Below are 9,558 nucleotides of genomic sequence, written 5' to 3' on the forward strand. Positions count from 1 at the left end.
CTAGGCACGGCCAACGCCAGGTCTATTGCAGGCATACTCATAATGGTGGTGTCTCCCTCCCTGACACAGGAAAATGTGGAACTATTGGCGGTAGTTGACCAACACACATTGTTCTGAGAGATTTCTGCAATCAATTAATTGTGCAGTTCATTACACTTCTAAACAAATAGTGCACTCCTGAACTTAAATTTCCACCTGTTTTAAGGATTGACATACAAAAACAACTTCATGGTCCAGCAGCAATAGAATTCGTGCTCCTTTACCTTATTTGTAAATCTGAGGAAGTCGGGTTTGTACTGGGTTGCTTTTACAAGAAACTGTGAACATATTGGTGCTCTTCTTTAGGTATCTTGGTTGACTATGGGGTGAGGAGCACTGAATGTTAATGAAATATCTTGCGATTGTACACATTTGGGTATGGGGTCGGGGACAGAATAAGTTTTATCAAATAAATTTTTTTTATCTTATAAAGTTTCTCCTTTCAGTTACAAGAGGGGAATATTTATCTTTTCTAATGCGCATGTTTAAAAAATTTAAGCTCAGCAGTGTTTTCGATGTAGGAAGCATTTTGTTTCCTGTTTAGAATTCCTTTCGAGGAAAACAACTGTAATCTAATGACTGGCAACAGTTGGACATTTACACATGTAAATTAGTTCACATTTACAGTGTCAATGTCAAACGGAAATAAATAAATAAATAAAAGAAACGAGTTCATTGTAAGGGGGTTGGGGTAAGTTTCGATAACAAAATGGATGAAGTAAATATAGTTACTTGAATGTAAAATTTCCGAAGCTTGCAAACTAACAAGGAGATAGCACGAGTTGGGGTCGGGGATTTGTCCGAAATTTTGTGTGGTGAAAGAGGACCCCTAACACCTCACATGGTTAAAGTATTAGAACGCACTACTGGGAAAATCCCGAGAAAAAGCGATCCAAAGTTTCTTACGTGCGTTATGAGTATAAAATGTTAGTCCACTGCTGAGCCACCGTCTGGTCTAGATGGGTAGGGCTTGGACTCTTAACGCCAGAGGTTTCGGGTTCGATTCCTCTTTTGCCTTCTTTTGTTCTGTTTCTGCAATGGGGCAAAGCATCTTCTCATATTGATCTACGTTTGTTTCGACAGGATTCAGTAATACAGAACTACGATCCTCATTTTTAGCTTTACGATATTAAGAAAATCTTTCATCTAAATAAAACTGCAGAATGCAAAACAATACCAAACATTTTGTCCAAAAAATAAGAGATTTATAGTGATAAGCACGCCCAGGCGTTTCTGCCTGCAACAGGCCTGGCGTTCGCCGTGCCTAGCTGACGTAACGTCACCAACAAGCGTCGAGGCCTTCCTTTGAGTCGGTGTTGGTTGAGGGCATTGCACAGGCTCCGTTCCTGGTCGAATAAAAGAGCGCAACATGCAGGCATCCGTATTTATGATCAGGTATGCATTTCCCTCGCTGTGTCCATTTTGTTGTGCAACCGCTGCAGCTCTGTCAGTGTGGTGAGGGCGCGCTTTGTGGTGCAGGTGGCGGAGTGAGCAGCGGGATGGAGAAGGAGAGCGACGTGGAGCGCGGCGCCGACAAGTCCGCGGCGGCTCCGGGGTCCGGCCCCGCTGCCGCCGCCGCCGCCGCCGCCGCTGCCGCCGCCGCCGCCGCGGACGCGCCCAGCCTGCTCGACGCCGCCAGCCTCTTCGGTAAGTTGCAGCAGTAGCGGTAGTGTATTACCGAGAGAACGCGGCAGTCAAAGCGCTAAACAGTGGACAATTAGACAGCCATTAGCTCACAAAAGAAGCCCGCCTCACACGGAATAAGACTCGCTGTAAGCTTAGTTTGCTGGCTGGTGCGCCGGCTCGCTTGCAGGCTCTATCGTCTGCTAGCTGGCTGCAGGGATCTGTGGTGACGGTCAGGAGTTGTTTGGCGTCTGATGTCCCAGCCTACAGGGCGGATTGTAAATAAACTATTCGGTAAAAAAAAGTTCATTCGCGCACCCAGCCTACAGGGCGGATTGTAAATAAACTATTCGGTAAAAAAAGTTCATTCTCGCGTATCTTACAATTTAATTCCTCAGCCTATTATGAATTGCCTATCATTTCGTTGATGGTCATGGTTACTATGATATTTCGAGGTTAGCTAAACTACTGCAAGAAATTCTTGAAGTTGGCACTGGGAAAAAAAAGGATCGCTATGAAATTGCGTTTGGTGCATGGTAGGTCATATGTGGCTAAGCCATGTCTCCACAAAATCTTTTCTTCCAGGAGTGCTAGTTCTGCAAGGTATGCAGGAGAGCTTCTGAGAAGTTTGGAAGGTAGGAGACGAGGTACTGGCGGAATTGAAGCTGTGGGAACGGGTCGAGAGTCGTGCTTGGGTAGTTCAGTTGGTAGAGCACTTTCCGAAAGGCAAAGGTCCCGAGTTCGAGTCTCGGTCCGGTACACACTTTTAATCTGCCAGGAAGTTTCATATCAGCGCACACTCCGCTGCAGAGTGAAAATCTCACTCTGGAGGTCATATGTTGCTGCATATGAAGTGTAGATAACATTAAATTATTCTTTAAACTTGGAATGACATAGTTGTCTGTCTCCAATTTCGAGGAAATGGATTGTATGGAAAGCGCTTCGTCCCGCACTCGCTAAAATTAAACACTCACAACGTTCATCGATAAACAGTTTGAGATATCTTAACAAGATTTTGGCAGATGACAGTAGCATAGAGGAGAGTACACTGAGGTGACAAATCATGGGATAGCGATATGCATATGTACAGACGGTGGTAGCTAGTAAACAAGTTATAAAAGGGCAGTGCATTGGTGGAGCTGTCATCTGTACTCAGGTGATTGATGTGAAATGGTTACCGACGGGATTACGGCCTCGGAATTAACAGACTCTGAACGCAGTGAGACGCATACGACATTTCATATCGGAAATTATTAGGGAATTCAATATTCCGAGGTCAACAGTTTCAAGTGTGTGTGGAGACTAGCAAATTTCAGGCATTACCTCGCACATTGGACTCTGCAGTGGCCTATGGCCTTCACCTAAGGACCGAAAGCAGCGGTGTTTTCGTAGAGTTTTCAGTGCTAACACACAAACAATTATGCTTGAAATAACCGCAAAAATCAATGTAGAACGTACGACGAACATGTCTGTTATAACAGTGTGGCGAAATCTGTGGGCTATGGAAGTAGACGAACGATGCTAGTGCCTTTCCTAACAGCACGACATCGCCTGCAGCGCCTCTCCTGGGCTCGTGAACGTATCGCCTATAGCGTAGAGGAGTGGAAAACCTTGGCATGGTCAGATGAGTTCTGATTTCAGTTCTTACGTGCTGATGATAAGAGCTCGAGTGTGGCGTAGACCCCCCGAAACCTTGGACCCAAGTTGCCAACAAGGCACTGTGGAAACTGACAGAGGCTCCGTAATGCTGTGGGGTGTGTTTACATGGAATGGACTGGGTCCTGTAATCCAACTAAACCGATCATTGACTGGAAATGGTTCTGTTCGGCAACTTGGAGAACAGCTGCAGCCATTCATGGACTTCATACTCCCAAAAAACTATGGCATTTTTGTGGATGACAATGCGCCATGTCACCAAGCCACAATTGTTCGCGATTGGTTGGAAGAAAATTCTGGACAGTCTTAGCGATGGTTTGACTAGCCAGATTGCCCAGCATGAATCCCATCGAACATTTATGTGATATAATGGAGAGGTCTGTCCGTGCACATAATCCTACACCGGCAACACTTTCACAATTATGGACGGCTACAGAGGCAGCATGCCTCAGTATTTCTGTAGGGAAGCTCCAACGATTTGTTGAGCCCATGCCATGTCGAGCTGCTTCACTACGCTGGCCAAACACGATATTAGAAGGCATCTCATGACTTTTGTCGCCTCGTTGTATTTTGCCATATGATTTATATGCGAAACTGCCATATCTAGTCCGGCATTCAAGCAGCTAGAATTACTTTCAATGAAATAATGTAATTTTTAAGGGCCATCAATAGCTGATGAAATGAGAATTGCTGTAGGATTGGAACAGTATATCTAAAGAAATTACAATTTGTTTTTATATCATGTGTGGCCATTTTCGTAAACTGTTGACTTGTCTTGCCCTCAGCTGCTAGTTTAACAATAAACTGTTTCAGGATTAGGTCGCAATTTCAGTTACTTTAGAATAATATAGAGACGAGTGTTTTACAAGTCTGCTATGTTTTTGGAAAGAAGCAGATTTTAATGTGGGAACAAGGGAACCTTCAGGGCCAAAATTACGCCTGTAGTAGAAGGGGTCCTAAACTGATTAATTTGAGACAAGGAACTTATGGTCGGAAATGAATATTTGTTTTTTACTTGCTTAAAGAAGTTGCATCCTGTAACAGCTACTTACTCTCACAGCAGTTGATGAAACTGACAACTTCCAGTCTCAACACCTTGCATTATAAAGTACGCCCATTGATAGAAATAAAGTTAGAGATCGAAAACATTTGACTCCGTTACTTGAGCTCGAAATCGTTTAACTCCATGAACGGTACACGTTGTTTACAATAAGGGAATATTTACTGCTCCATAGGTATTTTCCACATTACATCCTTCGAAGTGTGCTTTTCACAGTCACGTTTACAAAAACCTATTGATGAATCTTCTCCTACACAATCTACAAGCATGCCATCAAATTTTACCGTAAACATAAATCTGTATCGAGCACTTAGTCCAGTTAGGGCAAAGCGTTTTGTAAAAGTTTTCTCTGTACGTAAGTTCGGCTTTTACAACCTGCTGCACAATCTACATCTACATCGATACTCTGCAACTCACATTTAAGTGCCTGGCAGAGGGTTTATCGAACCATCTCCACAATTATCTATTACACCAATCTCGTATATGGTGCGGAAAGAACGATTACCTATACACTATGTATCCGAACACCTGGCTGAAAATGACTCACAAGTTCGTGGCGTCCTTCATCGCTAATGCTGGAATTCAATATGGTGTTGATCAACCCTTAGCCTTGATCACAGCTTTCACTTTCGCAGGCATACGCTCAATCAGATGCTGGAAGGATTCTTGGCGAATGGCAGCCCATTCTTCACGGAGTGCTGCACTGCGGACAGGTACCGATGTCTGTTGGTGAGGCCTGGCAGGAAGTCAGCGTTCCAAAACATCGCAAAGGTGTTTTACAGGATTTAGGTCAGGCCTCTGTGCAGGCCAGTCCATTATTGTCGCGTAACCAATCCGCCAAAAGCCGTGTTTTATGAACAGGTGCTCGATGTGCTGGATCATGTTGAAAGATGCAATTGCTCTTCAACAGTGGGAAGCAAGAAGGTGCTTAAAACATCAGTGCAGGCCTGTGCAGTGATAGTGCTACGTAAAACAACAAGGTGTGGAAGCCCCGTTCATGAAAAACATGACCACACCGCCTCCGAATTTTACTGTTGGCACTACACACGGTGGCAGATGACGTTCGCCAGGCATTCGCCATACCCAAATCCTACCTCGGATCGCTACACTCCACACAACGTTTTTCCACTGTTCAATCGTCCAATGTTTACGCTCATTACACCAAGCGAGGCGTCGTTTGGCATTTACCAGCATGATGAGTGGCTTATGACGAGCGGCTCGACCATGAAATCCAAGTTTTCTCACCTCCCGCCTAACTGTCATAGTACTTCCAGTGGATCCTGATACAGTTTGGAATTCCTGTGTGATGGCCTAGGTAGATGTATGCCTATTACACATTACGACCTCTTCAAATGTCGGCGGTCTCTGTCAGTCCACTTCACTATCACATCGGAAACAGTGGACCTAGGGATGTTTATGAGTGTGAAAATCTCGCGGACAGACGTATGACATAAGTGACACCCAACCACTTGACCACGTTCGAAGTCCGTGAGATCCGCGGAGCGCCACATTCTGGTCTCTCGCGACGTCTAATGTCTGCTGAGGTCGCTAATATAGATTACCTGGCAGCTGGTGGCAGCACAGTGCACCTGATATGGAAAACGTATGTTTTTGGGAGTGTCCGGATACTTTTGATCACATATTGTATCTTTCCGTAAGAGATCTGGTTTCCCATATTTTATCATGGTGACCGTTTCTCCCTATTTAGGTCGGTACCAATAAAATATCTTCGCATTCGGAGGAGAAAGTTGGTGATTGGAATTTCGTGAGAAGATTACGCCGCAACGAAAAACGCCTTTAAAAAAAAAAATTATGTCCACCCCAAATCCTGTATCATTTCAGTGACACTCTGCCCTCTATTTCATGATTATACAAAACGTACTTCCCTTCTTTGAACTTTTTCGATGTACTTTGTCAATCATATCTTGCAAGGATCCCACACCGCGCAGCAGTATTCTAAAAGAAGATAAAAGAGGACGGACGTGCGTAGTGTAGGCAGTCTCCTTAGTAGATCTGTTACATTTTCTAAGTGTCCTGTCAATAAAACGCAGTCTTTCTATGTGTTCCTATTTAAGTTGTTCATAATTGTAATTCTTAGGTATTTAGTTGAATTTACGGCCTTTTGATTCGACTTACTTATCGCGTAACCGAAGTAACGCTACCTTGAGGTACCTCAGAAATCACTTCTGTTTTACTGGATGACTTTCCGTCAGTTACTACGAACTGTGACTATTCTGACAGGAAATCACGAATCCAGTCATATAACTAAGACGATATTCCGTAAGCACGCAATTTCACTTCATGCCACTTGTGTGGTACAGTGTCAAGAGCCTTACGGAAATCCAGAAATACGGAATCAATCTGAAATCCCTTGTCAATAACACTCAGCAATTCATGTGAGTAAAGAGCTAGTTGTGTTTCAAAAGAACGATGTCTTCTAAATCCATGTTGACTGTGTGTTAATAGACAGTTTTCTTTGAGTTAGTTCATAACGTTCGAACACAATATATCGACGTTAATGATATGGGCCTGTAATTCAGTGGATTATTCCTAATGCGTTTCTCGAATATTGGTGTGACCTGTGCAACTTTCCAGTCTTTGGCTACGGATCTTTCGTCGAGCGAACGGTTGTATGTGATAGTTAAGTAAGGAGCTATTGCATCAGCATACTGTGAAAGGAACGTAATTGGTATACAGTCTGGACCAGAAGACTTGCTTTTATTAAGTGATTTAAGTTGCTTGCCTACTCACAACTGTATTCACTGCTGTTCATTTGCGGCGTTCACCCTAAGCTGTTGAAGGACAGGCATGTAGTTGGAGTCTTCAAACTTCCCTTCCAATCCTCCAACCCCCCCCCCCCCCCCCCTCCCCCCAACACAAAAAAATCACTTATTGTAAGATCAGGCGACCTTGGAGTTTAATGATGGAATTTGAGAATCATGATAGAGCATCCCGGTTTCGTGGTGCTCCGACCTGTTGAAAACTGAAATTTTCGACACCTTCTGTTAATTATGGGAAAACTTTTCATGAACAAGCTAGCGGCATTAGGAAAATCCCCACCGGCAACTTGCAGCTGGCACCAAGATAAACTTTTAATTTCGATGCGTAAGTTAAATTTAACCCTAAGTTTCTAACTTCATTCATCTAGGAGATATAGTGTTGTGAAATATGATTAATCTTTTCTACGCGCTTATAGTTGGTTTCTGCAGTAACGTCGAATGAGGTCTTCAAAATTACCCACACCTTGGTAAATGTGTATCATTTCGGAAGGTTAGGTTTATGGTGATTATGACTCCTGACTCCAAAAGAGTTAAAGAGTGACACGTTTCCTAATTGACATGTACTATTTTGTTCATTACTTAACCATAGTTGGACCTTCGTCACATACGTTGTGTATGTCGAAAAATACTACTGCTCACTGCTCTTGTAAATTTTCTTAGTTATTTTAATATAGCTGTGTCGTTTATTGGTGCCGTTCGTGGAGAGTTCATGTTGTAGAGTTTTATAGATGAAACCACGAACATCATATAATCAAAAATAGTACGACAGTTGCAATTCAAAGTTTAGGGTGTGAGACGTTTGCAAAATATCTTCCGTTACATTGTTGTATTAAAAATTCAGTAGCATGATTAACTGCTTACTGCAGCGTCATCCTTTTAGGCGTCATGAACGTATCTTTTCGTGACCCGTCTTAGGCAATGTGGTTGTAAGAGCCCGTGGACAGCGATTTACAGTTTGACGAAAAATATCGCACTGTTATGTTATTACGTTTAATCTTAATTAATGTCGTTTACTTTCTAGTCCCACTTTTCAATAACGTAGTTACGTTTGACACGCACCCTCAGTTGAAGAACTGGCCTTCCGAAATCGATGAGCTTTATTAAGGACATTATGGCAGAGCAGAATTTTATTTATTGCTCTTTAGTTACAGTGTGTATACCGCATGCATGCTGTTTTTGGAGAAACTAAATATCGGATCTTCCGTGAACAAGTTAATGATATGTGAGACATTCAGTTGTAGCAAAAGCCTCGTGTCTGCGTTTCTAGTGTATGCCGTGTAGCCGTGACCCTGGCAGAAGAAACGGTTGATTATTGTGTATATATGCAGACTGAAGGGACAAATGAAAATATGTACCAAGGCAAAGATTCCAACCTGGGGCGCCTGCTCATTGGGCAGGCGCGCTAACCACACGCCACCCTGATGCAGTGGCGGAGCAGGAGATGCGGGTTCAAATCCCGGCCTTTGTACAAATTTTCATTCGTCGCTTAGTCTGCACATAAACATCATAGATGTTTGAGACTTGAAAAGCTCTCCGAAACCACTTAATTTCATTTAGTTAACTATCGCCTTCGAAGGTTCATGACGACAACACCCAGTAGCGGATGGGTAGAAGTTAGTAAGATAGCAAACTTAAGCTAGAAAATTAGTTGCTTCCGTAGCGCTGCAGGATGAAGATCCAGTAAATGTAGAGATAACCGAGAGCAACATGATCTCTCGTCTTGGAAGAAAGGATGTGGCCTGTGGCATATAGGGCATATCGATGGTAAGCAGTGAAAACCGCGTAATTCAATTGTGCTAAATTTTACAGGAGAAGTTAAACAGTTTTTCAAAAAAATATATAAAGTCACACAGATGAAAGTTATTACATGTGTAACTATACAGTAGAAGCCCAGTTACTGACAGATTAGAGAAATCCATGCACTTTCAAAACTGTCTTTGATAATGGAGCTACTGGTTACTGGAATTAAAGGATTTCAAAGACAGATGAAGTTACGAGGTTTTCATTGCCAACCATCGATATGGCTATGTGTCTGCAGCTAAGAGAAGAAAGGATATTCTTTTTAAAAATCTGTTGTATGGCTTTAACTACGGAGGTTTGTATGAACAGTTAACAATACTTACCACATTCGATACCAATCAAGTCTGGATACGGTCAGACTACAAAAGAATTTTACTTGTTACGGGAAATGTAGTGTTCAATCTTTATCAGGAACTTATTCCGGCGCGAAAAGAAAGACCACCAGAAGCAAACTTGATGGCCCTTTGATGCGCATCTTTTGTGGAGAGAGCCAACGCTAATTGATCGAACGGTGTTATTTTCTATGGTTGAGGTTAAGAACCGTACGTCTTAGGCAACAAACCAGAAAAAGGAGCAAAAATTGTTGTACAAACTTTCTTA

General features: G+C 42.9%; 1 long non-coding RNA gene across 1 annotated transcript in view; it reads left to right on the forward strand.

The window, feature by feature from the left end:
• The window catches only part of LOC126299498 (uncharacterized), a 178,753-nt gene extending 177,073 nt beyond the window's left edge, over positions 1–1,680 (forward strand). Inside the window, exon 3 of the long non-coding RNA XR_007552819.1 lies at positions 1,519–1,680. This is a non-coding gene — a long non-coding RNA (uncharacterized LOC126299498). The remainder of the gene's footprint in view (positions 1–1,518) is intronic.
• The last annotated feature ends 7,878 nt before the right edge of the window (positions 1,681–9,558 follow it).

This window comes from Schistocerca gregaria, chromosome X (genome assembly GCF_023897955.1).
Source record: "Schistocerca gregaria isolate iqSchGreg1 chromosome X, iqSchGreg1.2, whole genome shotgun sequence".
Lineage (NCBI taxonomy): Eukaryota > Metazoa > Arthropoda > Insecta > Orthoptera > Acrididae > Schistocerca > Schistocerca gregaria.